General features: G+C 44.0%; 1 protein-coding gene across 4 annotated transcripts in view; it reads left to right on the top strand.

Annotated features, from left to right (window-relative positions):
- The window catches only part of PRMT8 (protein arginine methyltransferase 8), a 97,950-nt gene that overhangs the window by 3,403 nt on the left and 76,793 nt on the right, over positions 1-17,754 (top strand). Inside the window, exon 2 of one of the 4 annotated variants that reach the window (XM_086714291.1) lies at positions 5,379-5,481. The exons of the other annotated variants lie outside the window; for them this stretch is intronic. The gene's annotated coding sequence lies outside the window, so the exon portion shown is untranslated. The remainder of the gene's footprint in view (positions 1-5,378; positions 5,482-17,754) is intronic. 4 annotated transcript variants of the gene reach the window in all.

The raw sequence follows: 17,754 nt of genomic DNA, 5'->3' as shown, positions 1-17,754 counted from the left end.
GAGGCATCCAGGCGCGTGACAATCACTTGGTTTTCCTCCAGGAACTTGCTGTTTTTGGAACACACCAGGACTAGAGCAGTAGTTCCAAAAGCGGAGGTATTATGGGTTTGCCTGCATTATGGTGGGAGAGAGAGGCAAGGACACCTGTGTGTGTGTGTGTGTGTGTGTGTGTGTGTGTGTGTGTGTGTGTTGGTGGTGGCAGTGGTCCTTGTCGTTAATTCAATGTGTTTATCAAACACTGACTCTGTACTAGAAATAATTAGGTACTCCAGATTGAAAGATGAAGGCAACCAGGCCCCTGCCCGTAAGCAACTCACTGTCTGGTGGTCAGTAGTGCCCAACAATCCAGATAATTCTGTAGCACTTTTCCTACTTTCTGTTGGTGTTGTTTGCAAGCACTTTATCTCTTTTCCTCTTATAATAATCCTGTGAGGTAAGCAAAGGTTAGTATTCATTTCATATCCCCATTTTATAACTGAGGACACTGTGGCTGAGAGATCAAGCAGTTTCTGAAAGTCACCTGGTCAGCTAGGACAGCCTTGGAACACAGACTATCCTCACTTCTTTTTTTTTTTTAATTTTTAATGTTTATTATTTTTGAGAGAGAGACAGAGAGACAGAGACAGAGTGTGAGTAGCGAATGGGAAGAGAGAAAGGGAGACATAGGAAGTGAAGCAGGCTCCAGGCTCTGAGTTATCAGCACAGAGCCCAACACAGGGCTTGAACTCACTATCTGGAGATCATGACCTGAGCCAAAATCGAATGCTTAACCAACTCAGCCATCCAGGAACTCCAGATTGCCCTCACTTCTGATTCACTGCCCTTTGCCCCACACTTGCTACTTCTAAAAAGATGTCATGTGTGAATAGGAGTGGGTAAGGAATGGGGAGGATAGAGATACTTTGGAAGGGAGAGATACAATGTTGGGGGTAGGCAAGGATGATGGGAGAAGGTGTTTTTCACAAGGTAAAGACAGGGAAAGACATTTGAATTGTTAGACAGGAAGGAAAAAGTGAAGAATAAAGCTATTTACGTTGTAAGCAAAGCCTCCCTCAATAAGTGAAGTTCAGAGCTAGGGCAGTGGGAACACTAGGGGCACAGGCTTAGTGGGCAGAGTACCTTCTGGGTGGCACTGAGTGCCTCAGTCCCCTTTAACTTGAGCCGATTTCCCTTATGGTGGAGGGTAGGCAGAGGATATAAGGAAATACTGTGACAGTCCCTGGAACATAACATACATGAAGCGATATCCGTATCATTTACAGTTTGTCCAGCTACTTGATAGGCTTCTCCTCCTCAACTAAACGCATCATCACCTCTGCTCCCCACCTATCATCAGAAACTTTCTGATATGGCCTTCTGAAATGTCTGCAAAGCCTTTAGTCAGACTGTTCCATCCCACTATCCTTTTTGGTTCTCTCCCAGTGCCTGAGGCAGGTCATCTTCACTTTTGCCCTCACTAAGGCAGTAGCCTCTCAACTGTTGGTCTCCTTCTCCAATCCAGCCTCATTATCATCACTCAGTGGGTTTTCAAAAGCACCAAACTGCTCATGCTCACACATCTCTTTAAAATCTTACCATGTTGCCCTACTGAATACAGGATACAAGATAAAGTCCAGTTCCCCTAGCATAGTACACAAAGTCCTTTAATGCCTGTCCTATGCAATTCTCTGTACAGATCACTTTCTGCCCGAATACTTTTGTGCATACTTGTCCCTCTGCCTGGGATGCTCTTTTCCCTTCTTCTCTGGAAAAAAAATCTTCCTTAACCTGCAAGATTCAACTCAAAGGTCATTTCCTCTGGGCAGCCTTCCCAGATCTGCATTGATCCTCCACCCTCTTGGGGAGTGAGTACTCATTCTTCTTCTGTGTTCTTAACACACATCTCACTTTTCTTATTACAAGATGATTGGCTTTTTATATGTCTGTCTCTTCAGAACTTTTCTTTGGTATACCCTGTTCTTAACACTGTGCCCGACACATAGCAGATAATAAATGTTGATAAATTGTTGAATGTGAGCTGATTCATGTGATTATGTACAAGCAAGCTCATGAGCTTTCTGGGTTTTAGCCACTCAGGATATTCTGAAAATTGGGCTTCCTATCTCTCACCTCTCTGCTAATGTTGCAGACCTTTAAAACTCAAAATGACTAAAGATTCTGGGAATCAAGTTGCCGCAGTAACTCAAAGCATGGGTACATTTTGGCTATTCATGTACCTATTCAATATTCTGTAATTACTGACTCTTACTATGGGGTGTTCATCTGAATAGCAGATAAATGGATTAATCGCAATGCCCAATTACGAACCATGGGGGGATAATGGACTTTTCTGAGCTGCTCCTTGCTTTACTGATTCTTAGTGAAAGCCTGATGCATTATTTATGGTGATGACTCCCTGACTGGGGTTTTAGCACCTCAGAGGAGAGCCCTAGGGGTGAGAAAAGAGTTTTAGCAAAGGAGTCATTTTGGAGACTGTTTTGTTTTGTTTTTTTTAAATGTTCTATTGACTTACTGACCCAGGGAGTGATAATAATTATGGGTTGGGAAAAATCCTGCAATGGGACAAGGGGGTTAGTGTTATATAAGCACAGAGCTGACTTCTGACATGGTGTATGTGGCTAAGGGATCCCTCTCCTTGGGAAGTTCCTTTCAGCTGAAGTGTGTGGTCCCATAGCACAAAAGTCAGGGAATTGAGGAGGAAGAGAAGAGGAAGCAGTATCCAGCCCCACTTCTTTGAGGATGGTCTGTATTCACATCTCCTTCCAAAGAGTGTGAAAGCTAACTTACCATGCCAGCTCTGGAACCAGACTGCTTGGCTTAAAATCCAGCTCTGAACTTAGTAGATGTGTTATGTTGAGCGTAACCTCTCCGGCCTCATCAAATTGTCGTGATAATTAAGTGAATTAATTCGCGCAAAGGGTTTAGAATGTGGTGAGCTCTGGATAGGTGTTTATGCTATTAGCCTGCTAGCTTGTAGGAGTCTTGCTGAAAAAGTGCAAACTGGATGAGCTCTCCCACTTGCTTGCTTCTCCAGCTGAAGTGATCCATAAACCATAATCCACATTGATTTTTCCTCCCTCAGCAAACACCAATTTCAATCCTTAAGCAAGCTCAGGAGCATTAAGAAGATACCCATATCCCACCCCCCACCCCTGCCCCGTGCTCCCCTCCCCCCAGGGAAATTCGGCTTTTCAGAGAGTCCTAAATTGGCTTTTGGCTGTCAACGAGGGTGAAACACAACACTCTTGTCTCCAATTCAGGAGTGGGTTTCATTTCCTCTTTGCTAACTGAAATGCAAAGTGATTATCACATACCAGTGTGGAACATGCAAACATCTGTAAAAACAGTACTTACACCTTGGAGTCTAGTGTGCCAGCAGGGGAAAAGTCGGCAGCATGACAACATGTGAACTGCCAAGGTAACTGGAAGCCGGATTGTGTTGTGTGAAATGCAGGCGTTATGTGCCATTGTGAACTGACTGGGAAAAAGCATGGAGAGAACACAAGCAAAAAGTTCTCAAAGGGTCGCTCTGTCCTTGCTTCTGCTGCTGCACACACTTCACCCAGGACACAAAGTTGGCTGCTGGGTCTCTCATTGAAAAGTTTTAGGGGTGCCTGGGTGGTTCAGTCAGTTAAGCACCCGACTTTGGCTCAGGTCATGATCTCATGGTTCATGGGTTCTAGCCCCGTGTTGGGCTCTGTGCTGACAGCTCAGAGCCTGGAGCCTGCTTCCGATTCTGTGTGTGTCTCTCTCTGTCTCTCCCCTGCTCATGCTCTGTCACTCTGTCTCTCTCTCAAAAAAGAAATGAACATTAAAAAAAAATTTTTTTAGAAAAGTTTTAGAGAAGGTGATTTCTCCAAACTTATGTATCTCAGAAGGAAGTTCTTCCTTAAGTGGGGCTCAATCTCTTCTAGTGTAATCCGAGTCACCTTTGTTCATATTATTCTAAAAGGAGATAAAAGCTGGCCGGTTGTTTTTGCATTTTGGGCTGTATTAGGGCTGTCTCACCCTCTTTACTGGCTTTTGTTCCAAGGTATTCCAACCCAGTCTCTGATATTCTGACATTAGCCTTCTCATATGAATAACCAGGAGAGGATTGTTCAAGAAAACTTTCCAGTGTTACCCAGCCCATTGGATATTTCACACATCAAATGGCTTTTCTGCTTCACTTGTTATTAGAATTCCCTCAAGCATCACAGCTTTCCCCAGATTTGTAATGGGTGACCCATAAGTAAAGAGTTTTTTTAAAGTGTAATTTTATAAGAGCAAACAGCTTGATGTGCACTTTTTCATAAAGCCATAGAAACTTAGAGCTGGATGGAAACACAAATCATTTAAACTACGAGATGGAAAATCTTGTCCAGTATCACAGAGATCTTGAGTGCTGGTGTTGAGACTGGTTTACTCCTAGGTCAAAGCTATTTATGTGTTGGCATTTGTACACTGGCATTGGTTCTTTAAACATAGCATCTGATTTATTGTTTTTATTTTTTTGTGCTAATTTTGTAGTATGTCCTGATATGTGATATCTAAAACCAGAGTTTCTGTACATAAGATCTAGGAACTGTGAATAATGAGATCTCTTTCCTTTTCACATGATGTTTAAAATGCTTTGGCATATATCATCTTGGTCAATGTATACTATTGTGCATTACATACATACACACATGCATTATACAATGTATGTCAGATGTACATACATAACATATATGAGTTACATACTATCCCTATTGTACAGATGAAAAAGTCAAAGCACAGACACACAGACAGTTAGTGTTACTTACCTAACATCCCACAAATAGTGAGTGGTAGAACTGGGATTCAAACTCTAGTTTTCTAGCCACCAAGACCTGTGCTTTCTCTTCTCCAGCCTACCAGGCTATGAAGGCATCTGAGGGACCAGAGTAGAAACTTAAACTATGAAGAGGAAGAATGGAGATATCAAAAGGAGATGTGAGGAATGGTGGGTTTGGAAGAAATTGAAAACAAGACTTCACCCCCACCTTTCGTTTTCCAGGGTTTCTTTTTCTGCCGCCACCACCACCCTGCAATCCTCATTTTTCACAGTCCTCAATGCGATGCCCTGTGGGTGGCAGGGACCTGATATGACTTGTGGCTGGGACAATCCTTATTCCACACCGCCTTCTCCTGTAAGATATCCTTATCCTCCAGCCTGGAGTCCTAATTGGTGGGCCAGAGGAGAAGCTCTTGTTTAACAAAGTATGCCTCTTTGGAAGCCAGACCCAAGGCCATTGGATTAAACCTGGACTCTCATCCAGCCTCTTCTGGGGGGTGAAATGAATAGCAAAGATTCCAGAACAAGAACTTTGTTTTTTAAATGTATCTTGGTAATTTTATTGCTTATGTTTATTTTCTAGGGCTGCTGTGACAAAGAACCACAAACAGGCTGGCTTAAAACAACAGAGGTGTACTCTCTGGCAGTTCTGGAGGCCACAAGTCTGAGATCCAGATGCTAACAGGGTCAGTTCCTTCTGAAGGCTCTTAGGGGGAGCTTGTTTCTTGATCCTTCCCCAGCTCCTAGCTGTTGCCAGCTATGTTCAATATTCCTTGGCTTGTAGACACATTGCTGCAGTCTCTGCCTTCATCTTCACATAGGTTTCTCCCGTGTGTGTGTCTGTATTTCTTCTTCTTAAAAGGACACCAGTCATACTGGACCAGAGCCCACCCTAATCTAGTAAGACCTCATTTGAACTTGATTACATCTGCAAAGAGCTTATTTCCAAATAAGTCATATTCCTAGGCAACAGGGGTTAGGACTTTTTGGGGGAGGGGGACTTGATTCAGCTTGGTTCAACCCACAACGTCATCTGACACAGTGTCCACATACAGTAGGTCTGAGCTGAAACGGCTGACAAATGACTGAATTAATACATAAAGGCCTCAGAGTAGTTGCAAAGTCGATGAAGGTAGTCTCCCTCCTTCAAGTCTCTTTCCTCCCGCTCACTCAGCGGTCCACCTTGCCCATGGACTTCTCAGTGTCTTTATCAGGCCTTCCTTCCTTGTGCAGTAGCAATAATTAAAACAAGAGCTGCCATCTTAATGTCTGTACTGTGCATTGGACAGTGTTAAGTACTTTGTAAGCATCACCGTATTTGATTTACACAACAAGATTACAATGCAACTCCTTCTACTTCTATTTTGCAGTTGAAGAAATGGGAATCTGCGGTGGTCAGTTGTAGAGCCAGAAAGTAGCTGAGTTGGGGTATTCTCAGACTTGGAATGTGCTCTGCTGTTGACTCAGGCCTCTCTCCTTTTTTTATCCACATCACCAACCTCAAGCTTATTCTCGTCTTTGCCCTACACCAGCTCCCACCCACTGATGGTTTTGGGAATCTGGGAAGGAAGTGATACACTTCCATGCAGGAGAAAGGGACTATAGCTAATTGGAGCCTGTCAGTAGCAGGCTCCATGTATTAGATCCCCTCATCCTCCCAGGAGATTTGCTTTGTCGTTGCCAGAGGAATTATTTTGGGGGTAGAGTTGTGAGCCCATTACCAGCTTATTTGAGGGGCAATTCTGGAGGGCAGGAGGGATAAGGATTTTCTTGGTGCCTTCCAAACAATTAAATCATGTGGGCCACTGACTTCTCCCCTGAGGCAGTTCTGTGTGACAGGAAGTGTGCAGCCCTTGGGACTGGCACGCCTGGGGTCGGATCTCAGCTTATCAGCCTGCTGCGCAAGTTACCATCATCGTCTGTGCCTTGGCCCATCATCTATGATATGGTAATAGCACTTTATCCCATTGAGTTATTATGAGGATTAAATGGGTTATTTCACGAAAAGCATGCGTCTGGCACATGGTAAATGCTCAAGAAAGATTAGCTGTTATTTGTAATCTGGGCTTATCTAGTGCCATCCCAAAGGGGGAGTGGATGAATAAAGGGTCTTTACCACCGATGTCAGGGAACCAGTTTCAGTAGAGCTGGATGGAGCACAGTGGCCAGGGGAGGGCGTCTTTGATTCAGGTCATACAATCATTGAATCACCAATTCATTTTCAGGTCAGCCTGCCAGAGCCATGAAGACAACTGAAGACAAGGCTCTTTAGCAGCCCCCTCCCAGGGGCCACTAGTCCTCAAGTGAAGTGCTTCAGTTACAAGAGGGACCCACAGCCTGGCCTACCCCACTCCAAGCTCTAGGAAGCAGGTGTTTGGCCACATCTTAAGAATGAAATGGAAACCTCACTGGGTCCCTAACAATGTGAGAGAAATGGGGAATGTGAGAGTCTCAATCATGCTTGATTGCAGACCTTTTGAGGGAAGGCCCATTATCACAGACTTCTCTGTGCCCTTCACAAGCCTTGCAGCTAAGAAGAGAGAAACTCCTACCTGTTGGTTACTGGGTGGATTGATAACTCCCCCCGCCCCGTTCCCACCGAGAGAAACTGAGGCACAGGCAAAAGGAAGAGGGAGGATGGAGATATTTCCCAGGCTCATGTGGCAAATTGGATGTTTAATTACTGAGTTAAACTCCCTGTCCTCTTAGCCATAAATCTAGCAGAATATATCACTGTGTGTGAGGCCTCACCCGAGGGAGGTACAGCTAAGACCCAACTAGGCTAATGCCACTATAAAGGGAAGGCTATTAGCAAATTCATCAATTAGGCCCCCATTTGTAGCTCAGTTGTGAAAGGTAATCTCTTGTTAGCTGAAGTAAAGAACAGTGGTGGCCTTTCTGGAAAATGGAAGACTGTAATTCCCACAGAAGCCTTCAATTCAAGGACTTCATCTCTCTCTGACAAGCAGCTATGACAGCCCTTCTCTAAGGAGGCTCAATCAGACAGTCCCACAAAAATGATTACAGCCCATCATGAGTGTAAACAGGATCCTAATTAAGGAATGCTCTATATTTACGTGCATTTGGTCGACTCTTGCCTCCAGGTACATAGTAGGACAGTGATGAATATTTCTTAAATGAATAAAGGAAGTCAACCTGTATATCATTCATATGCCAAAGATTCTGTTAGAATCTTTTCCTACTCTCCCTTCTCCAGAATAAAAGCTATTGTCCCATGGAGGCACAGGAGAACATTTTGGTCTTCATCCCTTTGGGATTCTAAAACCCATTTTACAGGTTAGCCATGAGGATTAAATTTGATCATGGAATAAGACATAAAGAAGAATCTCTACAAACGTTTTATTCTTTTTCCTCCTGTTGTAACTGCTTATTAGGCCAGTGTTTTTTGTTTGTTTGTTTGTTTGTTTGTTTGTTTGTTTTTGTTTTTTTAGGGGAAAACCTGTAGTTCAAAGTCACTTCTAATGTTCCACTTGAGTAGACATAAATGACCTAATCCAGACTGTAGGGTGTGTGGGTGCGTTTATGTGCAGGGATGTTTATGTACACCTAAGTCTGTGGGTCCCTGATGCAGAAGTACATCCTTGTACGCTTATGTACTTATCTTACGTGATTTGCAATTTGTAGTAGGAGATATATAAGGGACACATTTAATCACTAGCCTGGAGCTTCCGAGCTCAAGCCAGTGTCTGATGAGTCAACACGGAGAAGCGTGTCCTATGGGGGACCCATGTTGGGGTGAGGTTGAGTGTGGGAATCTGAGGGAGAGTCTTGTGGAGACAGACCTGAATTTCAGGGTCATGAAGATTAGGCAGTGCCGACTTTGCAGCTGATGCACGACATTTATTATGCAACTCGGACACTGTGGTTTTCCTCTGGGCTGGGCTCTGAGTCACCTTCTTCTCTACCTACCCATTCTGTCCAGGTCATCTTATCCCCTCTCTTAGCTTTATTACTAGTTTATGTGTTGATTCCCAGACTCCAAGCTGTAGCCCAGATCTGTCCTCTGAGCTTGGACACACATAGCTAACTGCCTATGGGACACCCCCACTCAGATGTCTTGCTGGCTCCCTTGCGAGATAGCATTTCTTCCCACCAACCTGCCTCTGCTCTGCTGACCCTCACCCTGCTTAGTAAGAATCTACCAGTCACAAGCCCTGACTCTCCTATCTCCTTTCTTCATGGTGAGTGATGATTCTACATCCTGCAAGTTTGTTTCTTTGTCCTGAACCTGTCCTCCCCTTTCTGGCCCCACTTTTGTAATCCTGGTTCATGGCCCACTCTCGTTCCCCATCTCTTGCCTGATCTCCACAGTAACCTCCTGGACACTGTCCACACATCCTCCCTTCCTTGCTTAAATTTGTTCTGATAGCAGCATGAGTGCATGTTCTGAAGTGGAAATCTGATGATACTTCTCACCTCCTTAATCCCCTTCAGTGACTTTTCCATTTTCATTAGGAGAAAGGTCTCCTGCTTACCATAGCTCATAAGGCTCTGCACGGTCATGCCCTAAGCACTTTTCCACCTTCCTTTCCTTAATTTCTTAGAAGTCTTTTGCTCCAACGCCAGCTATACTCAACTGCTTTCCACCCTTTACTTCCTGGCAACCGACTACTCTCCCTTTAGATCTCTGCTTAGACGTCACCTCTTCTGGAAGCCTTCCCTGACACTACCCCCTTATCCAAGTCTGACTGTTCTCCCACCCATGTGATCCCATAGTACCTGTGCGTCCTCTGTCATGGCACACATCACACTGTACTTGCTGATTTCCTTGTCTATAAGTCCACCATAAATTTTGTGAGAGTAGGGGCTGTTCACAATTGAACAGCACCTACCACAGTGCTTAGTACCTATTAGAGGTTTAAAATCATTTGCTCAATGATCATTGCTACATGTACCTTTCCTGTACAGAAAATGTTCTACGGATGCTAGTGTTTAAACGGATATCTATCCATTCTGTCCCTTCCTAATGCAACTATGGTCAGTTACTTAGGATTCCACTATAGAAAGAAATCCTCCTGACCTGAAGCCAGGCTGTAGTTAAGCTGACACAGTTAGATGTTCACTGCTGATGGACAAAGCAAGAATTGCAAGGAGAAAGTTTATACTCAAGGAAAACTCGGTAAGGGGAGATTTTTGGATAAACAAGGGTCTAAGTTTAATGCCCTCCTGAACAGGTAAGGCGTAAGCCCCAGAAAGGGTAGGGGTCAGGGTTTTGCCTGAGAAATTGGGAACTACTGCACTTTAGCAGTGACAAGATGCAGTATAGAGACTATGGAGGCTCCCCTGAAAAACCTTGCTTGAGGCAGAGGAGTTCGGGGATTTGGATCAAACAATATATTTGTTCCCAACATCACTGACTGATGTGAGCAGGAGACTGAGTAGGGGATGTCCCAAGACAAGGGATCTGAACTGCCCTGAGGCTCTGGCTCCTAACTGCAGGCACTCCTAACTGACTTGGGGCCCAGCTGCTCTGCAGAGTGGACACAATTCCTGCCTAGAGCTTTGCAGAGGCTCCTTTATTCACCATTATCTTGGTCCATCACTGCTACTCACTCCTCTGTTTAAAGGTTAAAAATAAGATGCTCCATTTTCCAAGATGTGAAGAAAACTAAACCACTGGCTTGGGCTTCCAGTACTGCAGGGTCCTAGGATTTTGTCTACCAGGCCAGATCTGGCGGCTTTTCTTGGAGGCTTCACGGAAGCTCTGCCAAGCCCGTGCCCACCTCTTTTTCTTCTTCCAGCTCTGCTTCAGCATCAAATATCCACAGTCTTAGAGCTCTTGAGATCCATGCCCTCACCTCTGGAGTGTACCCCGCATGATCTAGTCAAGACAGTCAGGCTCTGTCCTAAGCACTAAGGAGGAAATGCCTCAACTTTTGCTTATTAAGTCCAGTTCCTCAAGCCCTTGGCTGATACTAGGTAGTGTAGAAGGAGTTAAAAGCCAACAGACAGAACCCATGGTTCTGACTCTGTTGCCATCTGCCTTCCATAACTCTCAGCGACCAAATGAAAAATGGATGAGTTGATCCTAATCTACCCTACTTGATAGGGATGCCCCTGAACTAAATGAGACAATGGGCATAAGGCCATTTGGGAAAGGGAGGAGGTATTGTGCAAGTCTTAAACTTTGTTGTGATTCACTTGCTATCTCAAGTGCCTTCCAGTACAGCATTATGCCAATTTCCCCTTATTGAGTTGTCAGTGGAGTTGGAGACAAGCTCATCGCCATCCTCCACATGGCTTCCCCTTCCAGACATGCCCACGTGTGCTAAATTCGTGCTGTTCAAAATGGGAGATGTTTTCCCCCTCGGTGGCAAATGGCATAGAAAGTGGAGGTTTGGGGAAAAGCAAAAAGATGCTGTCAATCTGGGCTTTGGCTTGGTGAGAAGCAGACCTCTTTTAGGGTCCTGACTTGAACAAAGCATATAAGGGTAGGCTGTTTGCAGGCAGCTGTTTATCTGGGGAAAAGTGAATCTTCCCCCAGAAACCACTGCCTTCATTTTTGCTCTCCACCTGGTGGCTCAGTCTCTTCCATTCTCTCTCACTTCCCAGGCATGGGCTTCTAGGCTTCGAAGAGCAATGGCTCTTTCTTTTTCAGGCAGGAGAGACTGTGAAGGGATTACCATTCAGGTGGTAGGGGGAGACAACCACAGATTCTTGGTTCTGGACTCTGGGGGCCTGGATGTTGGAGAGAATCCAGTCTTGGGCAGCAGATCCTTTAATATCCACTTGACTAGGCAACTGATGGATAACCTTACTTGTGCCATGGGTCTAGCCTGTTCTGAATGTGTACAGGGCTAAAGGAAAAGAAAGAGAAGGGGCACCTGGTGGCTCAGTTAAGCGTCTGACTCTTATTTTTGACTCAGGTCATGATCTTACAGTTCATGAGTTCAAGCCCCATGTCAAGCCCCATGTCAGATTTTATGCGGCTGTTGGTGTGGAGCCTACTTGGGGTTCTCTCTCTCCCTCTTTTTCTGCCCCTCCCTCACTCTCACTTGCTCTCTCTCTCTCTCAAAATAAATAAATAAACTTAAAAAGGGGGATTATTTGAGCTTCAAATTTCTTAAAGCCATACTTATTTGTCTTCCCCAGTGTGTGGTGCTGGACCATCATTTCTAAAGTGTTGGGATCTGGCTTATGTCCCAGATCAGGCCCAAACTAGGATGCTATACTCCTTTGGGTACCATGGCTGGTGCCAAAAGCTGAGCTTCATACTGGAGGCCTGGGGGAGCGATAATCCTATTTTATCCTTCTCTGACATGATCTTACTACCAACGTTGGAGACCCCTTTGTTATCCAGTATTTTTATGGACTCTCATTACACATGACCAATCAATAACATTGGACACTGTTGGTTATTGTATTTTTCTTGATAGCTTCTCCTTTTTGGTGTCCTAAGCCCTACTTTCTCCTGCCTCTCCCACATCTCTGACTGTTCTATCTCAATCTTTCATGTGGATTCTTCTTCCTGTTCACCTCTTAGTGAGGCTGTCCCCAGATTACTGTCCCTGGATGATGTCATCCTCTTCTACATCTTGTGACATCCAGACCTGGCTGGATTTCCCTTTCTTAATATTCTGTAGGCACTTCAAATTCAACATGACCCAAACTGAGCTCCTTATCTTTCCTCTGAATGTGCTCATCTCTGTCTCCGTTTGTATGCCTGTCTCCGTGACGGGCATTGCCATTCTCTCCATCGTTCTATCCAGAAATTAGGAATCATACTAGAGGCTTCTCTTATTCTCACCTCCCCTATTCCGATCCCAGGTAATATATAACAAAATCCTTTTAATTTTACTTCCTTAATCCTATTTTGTTAACATCTCCTTTCCCTTAGCCCACTGCCTTAGATCAGACACTAATTATCTCTTGTCTGGGCCACTGTAACTGGCTTCCCTCTTCCCAGCTTCTGCTCTTGCTCCTTTCCAGTCCATTGGCTACACTGAAACACAATGCCTGGACACAGAAGAACTCAATAAATGTTAGTTGAATGAATGAATGAATGAGTGAATTAGTTATGGGTAGAAATTGCCTGCTCAGAGGAACAATGCAAGGTGATTGTTCTGCAGCTGGTAGGCATTGTGAGTTAACATCAGGGATCACCATTCTTTATCTCATTTGGCCTTGGTGGTGATACTTGGATGTTAAATAATATTAGAATGAGGTCCAAGGGATTCAGGAAACCCGGCGATAGTCCAGGCTCTGCAATTTGCTTGCTATGGGACAGGTCTTTTCTGATGCTATCTTTGACCCTGAGAGTACTGCAAAACAAAGAATCAGGGAGTTTGAGGTTCTCGGTTGCTTTGCATTTACCATGCAAGCATCATCCTTTGAGAGGAAGAAGAACAAATATTATGATAGAGAGTGAACCTGGATAGGTGGTTGAAGCCATATGGAGGTATCCTGGGAGTTCCTTACGTGAAGCATTGTTCAACATCCCCAGAATCACTCAATTCTTTCAGAAAGCTCTAATGCGGGCTTCTATGTCCTCTTTCTTTTTCTTTCTTTTATGACAGGATGGGCTTGATCTTGGGGATTCTGGAAGTCTTTTTTGCAGAGCTCTTACTCCTAAACCAAATCTAGTTTGTGCCTATTTAACAGATAATTCCTATTTAAGTTTCCCTTGTATTTCAGCTTGAGCAGGGATTTTACATTTAGGTTGAGTAGTTGGCTGATGACCTCAGTAAGTCCCTTAGGCTATTTGGGTCTGGTTAATAACACCTTACCTGAATCCAGGGGACAGGGATACATCTCTCATTGAGGTCCCTTTCTGGCTTCCACCTGTTAATTCTACTTTTCCAATTGCAGATTTCAGTGAATATAATTACGCTCTATACTTGTACATACTATCTTCTCTTACCATGGTAAACTCCCTGTGATATCTTCTATGCTTTGTTGTACCTGGATCTTTTTGGAGAGCTGGCTACTTGCCTCTTCCAGGCTACTTTCTCATCAGTGTCAGGGAAGTGCACAACATCAGTGCTGTTCAAGGATTCTGGAGATGAAAACCAGTATATGACTAAATAGAGCACCAAAAGTTACTGGTCTCAGGAAAACATTTAGTAGCAGCTATTTTAATTCAGTCGTTGCTTCAGCAGATTCCTTCCCTACAGTATATTATTTTGCAGTAGTTCATTCTGTCCGATTTTAGATAATGAGCAATTACAATTATATCAGGTATTGCTCTAGTGGTTTCCTCCAAGGAGCCTAAGGCAACTTAGCACATCTTGGAATTCTTTTCCAGGTCCTACCTCTTGAAGGATAAGGAGGAACAAGGTGGATGAAGAGGGCAGGAGTGAGAGTGACTGTCTTTCAGAGAGGGAGGCTCTCAGGAGAGATGCTTCATCAAGGTCAGAGAGTTGGTTTCAGGGCCAGAGCCAGGGCCTACGCACTGCTGGTCCTATATATCAGGCTACTGTGCTTGTTTTCAAGTTTCTGCTAAATTCATCCTGTTTTTTCTGCTTCCTCCAAGGTGGTCTCTTATCCCTTACAGAAAGCCAAAGAGTTCAGTTTTCTCCAAGCTTGGTGCCTAATGAGCTCACTGTCTGAGCCTTGGCTAGGTCTCAAACAAGGATCTTCTGGCTCACCTTGCCAGGAATGCCAGTGACCAGATTGATGTTGAGGTGTGACTAGCATTTCAGGATGTTGACCAAATCTATTAGCTCCTTCACTGGGGCTCACCAATATGAGTTGGGTTAGGGGCCACCTTACCTCAAGGTGGGGGTGTAGACAAAAATATCTGTAGGCCCTTTTCAAAGTGTGCTGGTGTCTTACATTTGTTCCTCCAATTTTCTCTCCATCCTTCTCCATCCTTCTCTGTGCCCTGGAAGACTGAGCTATAATGGACTACATCAATAGGCTCCCTTTCCCAGCCCCTCCAAGCTTCTGGCTGGTTGAGTTCCACCAGTGGGGAGCATCAGCAGACTAAAGAAGGGAGAGAAGTGAAGTCAGAGTAATTATTCCTCCAGTTCCTTCCCTATGGGGTCACAGTTGACTCTTCCCCAGAACTGAAGTTTTCATGTAGTCCTTTCCATATAACCCTCACCATCTCTGGGTTCCAGTAACTTCTCTCCTCTTTCCTCATCATACAGCTCCTGTGTTACCAGTCCTGAGGTACTCCCACTTTAGCTTCCATTGAAATACTTTTACTAACAGAAATGTTTGATGGCATTCACTGAGTATTTACTATACTCCAAGCACCTTTCAAAGCTCTTTATGTAGACTGTCGAATTTAATTTTTAAACAATCTTTGGAGTAGATACTAATAATGCCCTCAATTTACAAAGGAAGGAACTGAGATACAGACAAATTTAGTGAATTTACCAGTGTCTAGTAACTGATGGACCCTGATTCCAAACATAAACAATCATACACCAGAACCCAAATTCCCACTGGTTACTAATGTGATCGCTGGACCAACCAAATCAGCACCATCAGGGAACTTATTAAAAATGCAATTCTCAGCCTTGCCTGAGACATACTGAATCAGAGACTCTAGAGATGGATGTTGCAATCTACTCTTCAGGTGATTCTGATGCCCACTCAAGTTTGAGAACCATTGCTCTACACTGAACATGGAACATGAATCTAAACACTCACCACTTTCTTTGAGTGAAATTCACTCTCCCTGTACCTTCTGGACTTGTGTGGCTGAATTAGCATGGCTGACTCCATTCTCTAACCTATTCTAGGCTGTCTTAAATACCATGCATTGCCCTTGGCTTTGGCAGTTTCTATCTTCTGTATTTTGGTTATTCTGATCAGCCAGAAGCTCAGGTTCCCCTCATGGTTTGTTTCTCAGGGTTGTGTATCTATTTGCCCCAGCCTTTTTCTTTCACTGACCTTCTTCTTTTTGCAGACCTCAGCTCCTCAATTGGGAACACAATGGTGATAAATAATGGGAAGACATGAGACAAACTGCTCACAGTTTTTTTCATTTGGTCTCATAGAGGCCAGCATATAAAAATCAAAATATTTCTGGGACACCTGGGTGGCTCAGTCAATGAAGTGTCTCTTAATTTCAGCTCAGACCGTGATCTCCTAGTTCATGAGATTAAGCCCTATGTCGGGCTCTCTGCTGGCAGCACAGAGCCTACTTGGGATATTATCTCTCTTCCTTTCTCTCTGCCCTTCTGCCCTCAAAATAAATAAATAAACATATTTTTAAAAATCAAGATATTTCTGATCAAAAGATGACATTATGGGACACCAGGCACCTCTTATAGACACCAGGCCCATCCTCTACCTGCTATAGCTCTCTGCTTACCCATGGTGGGTGTCATCACCTATATTCATGCACTCCACTGGTTTACATCACCAGTTTGGTCCCTGTGGACATGCTTTTTTGATTCTTGGGTCCCATGGTATTGAATCTAGTCCCTTTTCTTTCTATAGTTGGGAATCCAAGGCCAGAGAGGGTAGAGGCTAACTCAAGGATGCACAGTGAATTAGTGGCAAGATGAGACTAGAAATAAGGTATGTTGGATACAAGTATGACTTTGAATGGAAAATACTTTGGGCAGGGGCTGTCATTACTCGTCTTACAGCTCAGGATCTTGACCTGGAGCGACACTGCTTCTCATAACTTTGTTAAAATTTGGGAGGCAGCTTCCTCTAGGCTTGATTCCATGTTCTGCCAATTTCTAACACAATGACCTTGAACTTACTTGTTTTCTCTGGGCCTCATTTTCCTTTCTGTAAAATAAGAATCATATATTCTTTCTTCAAAAGATTGTTGTAAGGTCAGGTGAAATGATAGTGAAAGTGCTCTTACCATAGTGCCTGGCTAACAAGCGGTAGCTGTTGTTTGTGGTGGTCAGTGTTGGTCAGGATTGCTACATGCTCACCTGTTTTGGGTGGATTCAGAAAAGTAGTCCTGGTTTGCATGTCACAGTTAGGCCCCAAGGGAGATGAGGCCACATATGGGCCCCATTCATCAGGAAAGATTCCTGGGGAATGGAAGGGGAAACTGGACCCAGAAATAACTGCCTACAGCCAATTCTGAAAGCATGGAGGCCTTGAGTTCTGTCATTTGTTGGCATCAGGGATCTGGCAGAAGCCGCTTAAACTCTTTGAGCCTCAGTCTTCTCTGCTGGACCATTTGCCCATCCATCCATCCATCCATCCATCCATTTAATTAGTCACTTCTTCAATAAGCATTTGCTGAGAATGTACTATGTGCCCACTCCATGTCATGCATTATGATAAGTCCTGGGGATGCAACCCAGTAAGAAACCATCCTTGCTTTTGAGGAGCTTATGCTTTAGTAGGGGAGTCAGACGGGATACCAGCCATTACAGGGGATTTGTAAAGACTGAAGGAGGGGTGCCAAGGGAACCTCTATAGAAGAGAGACATTGGGTGAAAAGGACAAGACTTGTAATTTAAAATAAGACTTCACCATTTGCTAAGAACTGCAATGCAAGAAGAAAGGCAAAGGCATGCCCCCAAAAGGCTGCATGCTTCAGTGCCCTCCATTCCTTAACATTTCTTTTTTTAAATGTTTATTTATTTATTTTAAGGGAGAAAGAAAGAGAGAGAGAGAGACAGAGATAGAGACAGAGAGAGAACACCAACATGGGAGGGGCATAGAGGGTGGTGGAGAGAAAATCCCAAGCAGACTCCAAACTGTTAGCACAGAGCTCAATGCTAGGCATGATCCCATGAACTGTGAGATCATGACCTGAGCTGAAACCAAGAGTTGGACGCTGAACTGACTGAGCCACCCAGGCATCCCCATTCCTTAATATTTCTTAGTACATCAAAACCATAAGCTTTCTTTTATACAGACATGAAGCCTAAGCTTTCCTCTGTCAACTGTCTTGTGGTTGCACAGAAGACAAATTTCGTGACACTCACCTTGGGAATAAATCCCATGATTCTTTTTTATTTTTTAAAGTTTATTTATTTATTTATTTATTTATTTATTTATTTTGAGAG

Source organism: Puma concolor, chromosome B4, assembly GCF_028749965.1.
Source record: "Puma concolor isolate L17-30 chromosome B4, mPumCon1.1.hap2, whole genome shotgun sequence".
Classification (NCBI taxonomy): Eukaryota; Metazoa; Chordata; class Mammalia; order Carnivora; family Felidae; genus Puma; species Puma concolor.
This window is presented reverse-complemented; position numbering and strand designations above follow the sequence as displayed.